Genomic DNA, 3,521 nt, shown 5'->3' with positions numbered 1-3,521 from the left:
TTATCACCCCCCCCCTCAGAAACAATTTGTTAATGGTGGGCTGTGAGGCCACGGTGATGTCACATGACATTACTGCTGCCATCTCTACACATACATTTCCTAACTAAATGTGAAATGGCCACCAGCACCAATGGCATGATCAATAAAATAGAATGCTACTATACCATCCTATGCGTCCTCCCCTCATCATCACTTCACACTTCGAAACCAGCAGTTCACAAGAATAGCAATAAATAATTTTACAACCACAGTTCTTGTGCTGCAGAGGTTCTTACTCCGCTGTTTTCTTTTTCTTACCTTAGTTCAATATCATTTCACTCATATATGTTGCAAAGGATATGAGTGAAGTGATATTGAACCCAGAAAAAAAAACAGTAAGATCCTCTGCAACAGGTTGCAGAATCAGAAAGTTTCTCACTACTGCCTGTAAAGTCATAACATTTCATTCATATCAATCCAACATCTTACACAAATGCATTGCACATAACATACATGGAATACTTGTGTTTAGGAAAGCTGAAGGTGGGGAACTTGAAAGAAAATTCTGTTTCCATCAGACACACTTCTATTTAACCTTACACCTTTGAAAACAACTTACACTTGAAAGCTACACAGACCGTAGATTTTTGGTTACATTAAAGCATTATAAATCATATATGGCAAGCAGTTATACTGACGTTTTCATTTATTATTGATTTCATTAGAATGACGTTCACTACTGGACAGGATTATATGGCAAAATTACAACAAGTTACAGAAATACAATGAATTCTGAAATCTATATGGGAAAGAGTAACATACCTTATAGAATACTGGAAATCTGATATTTATTTTTCATTTCAGTGATGCGGATGATTATATGGCAAATGAATATATCTTACAGAATACTGGAAACATGGCATTCATCTTCTTCTTCTCTACTGGACAAGATTATATGGCAAAATTAATAACATAGCTTACAGAATACTGGAAATCTGATATTTTACACTACAATACTGGACAGGATTATATGGCAAAAATTAATATCTTACAGAATACCAGAAATCTGATATTCCTTTCATCACAGTACTGGACAGGATTATATGGCAAAATTAATAACATATCTTACAGAATACTTGAAATCTGATATTCCTCCACAGTGATACAAATGATTACTAAATATCACATATTATGGCATTATACTGCCGTCCAATGGCATAACATTATGACGAAAAATCTTTATTATCAGTGAAATCGTTCCCTTCTTTCTCGTGAATTGATACGTGACCAATTCAGCGACTGCTTGGCATTTGTTTCGCCCAAATTTCCCTTCCTGGATAGTAAGTAGAATACTACTATACACGAAAATGGGTAAAAAATAAGGTGAAAAATTACCGTCCTGTAATCAAAGTGATAATGGAATGTCTCTGTTTCTGTCATATTAAGATGTTGGCTGCCCTGTGACTGTGACCTAAATATCCGGTGTACAAAATGAAGGTATGTTTCTTTCCTGGTAGGTGTTTATAAATAATAAGATGGTGTTATGTGTGTATCTATATAAATAAAAACGTAAATGTTGGTTTGTTACCCCTCGAAGATCTCTGAAAATTCTTCACCGATTGCTTTGAAATTTTGACACAACGTTGCATTCGAATGCGTGCGTTTTTATATACCTATTATATAGATGTCACACGTGTGACAGGTAAAAACATGCTTCTTTTGAAAAACAGAATTGGAATTTGGAATTCAGAAGAGTCACCCCTATGGAAACTCTAGAACAGACTGTTGCATAGAAAGTAACGATAGCGATACTGTATCGAATCTCCATGGTTACGACAAATACACGGAGCGTTCCCACAGAGACAACGCAATAACAGTGGGTCTTTGCGTAGGAATCGCGGAATCAACAAAGTAGCACATGGCTGAAGATATTTTCCGTCAAATACGCAAGGAAACTTCCAATATGAACATGGATTTCACAGCAGAAATCTGCAACGAAGCATTGATAATGATTGAAGATTTGTGCTTAGAAATCGCGAACAAAGTTCTCAATCAATTGGGAATGCCATCACCGAATCGATCTGCTGCTGCTTCGTTCAATGTAGAATTGCGTCATGAACAAAATTACAACACGGGTGATCTTTTGTCATGTGCAATAAAATATTCCTAAGCTAACGCTTGAGCAAAAAGGCATTTACGATCAAATAATGCAACCTTTCAATAACGGGGTTGCAGAATTCTTCTTAGATGCGCCAGGAGGAACTGGTAAAACGTTCCTAATTAGATTGATTATGGCAGCAATTCGATCCCAAAATGACATAGCCTTAGCTCTTGCATCGTCCGGAATATTGATTATTGTCCAATATAAGAATACTGTCTATATGTTCATACAATTTATTACATATAACCATTTCAAAAACTTTAGAAAAGGCTGTCAATAATGAAATAGGCCTATAGTTGGCTGGTTCATATTTATTACCACTTTGGAAAATTGGCTTAACGACAGCAAATTTCATTCTGTCTGGAAACGTTTCTTGGGCAAGGGATTGATTACAAATGTAAGTGGCGAAGTTATATATGGCATACTTGCTTTTAAAATTCTAGTGGAAATTTCATCATAACCATGTGAAGACTTGGTCTTCAAAGATTTGATTATCTTTCTAATCTCAGCAGTTGAGATATACTGCCATTTGATAGATTTAAAAGTAGACGTGTATGTATTGCACAGATAATATAATGAATTGATGTTGGTTGGGGTTTTATTGTTTAAATCATCTATAATTGTCTGAGTTACTGAGGTAAAATATTCGTTAAGTATGTTTGCAATGCACTTTTTATTCTGTATCATACTATTATCATCTTTCAGCGATTGGGGTTCATCCTTCTGAGTTTTAGATCCAGTCTCTTTTTTATTTTATTATAAGATTTTGAAATTTTATTATCATAGTGTACTTTCTTAGCCTCTTTAATAACTTTGGTAAGTACTTTACAGTATTTCTTATAATACAGTTNTTAATTATTGGTTTAATTGTATAATTTCTAGTCTTTTTTATATATATGTTGTCAATAGCTGTTTTTGATACCTTAACAATTCGTGTTGGAAAATTAACTGTACCTATTAGATTGTATGTATTTAAGAGTGCATCAACTTGTTGCCTTCTATCACAATTTTCTAAATAATTTATATTTACATCACCACATATAACATATTCGACTTTATTATTATGTAGCTTATTCAAGATGGCATCCAATTTTTGCAAAAAATTGTTGAAGTTTCCAGTAGGTGACCTATAAATAGCTAATATGATCAATGTGATACTAGTCAGGCTTAATTTGATTGCACAGGCTTCGATGTCCTTTTCCACACAGTAGTTAGACACAGATACAGAATGAAATTTAATTGAATTATAAATATATATGCATACACCCCCATCTTCGTATGTTGATCTACAATAATTGGCCCCTAATACATAATTATCTACACATATTTTATTTATTTCATATTCTTTTAAATGGTGTTCAGTCAAACATATTATATGAGG

The sequence above is a fragment of the Cryptotermes secundus genome, unplaced genomic scaffold (genome assembly GCF_002891405.2).
Source record: "Cryptotermes secundus unplaced genomic scaffold, Csec_1.0 scaffold563, whole genome shotgun sequence".
Classification (NCBI taxonomy): Eukaryota; Metazoa; Arthropoda; class Insecta; order Blattodea; family Kalotermitidae; genus Cryptotermes; species Cryptotermes secundus.
This window is presented reverse-complemented; position numbering follows the sequence as displayed.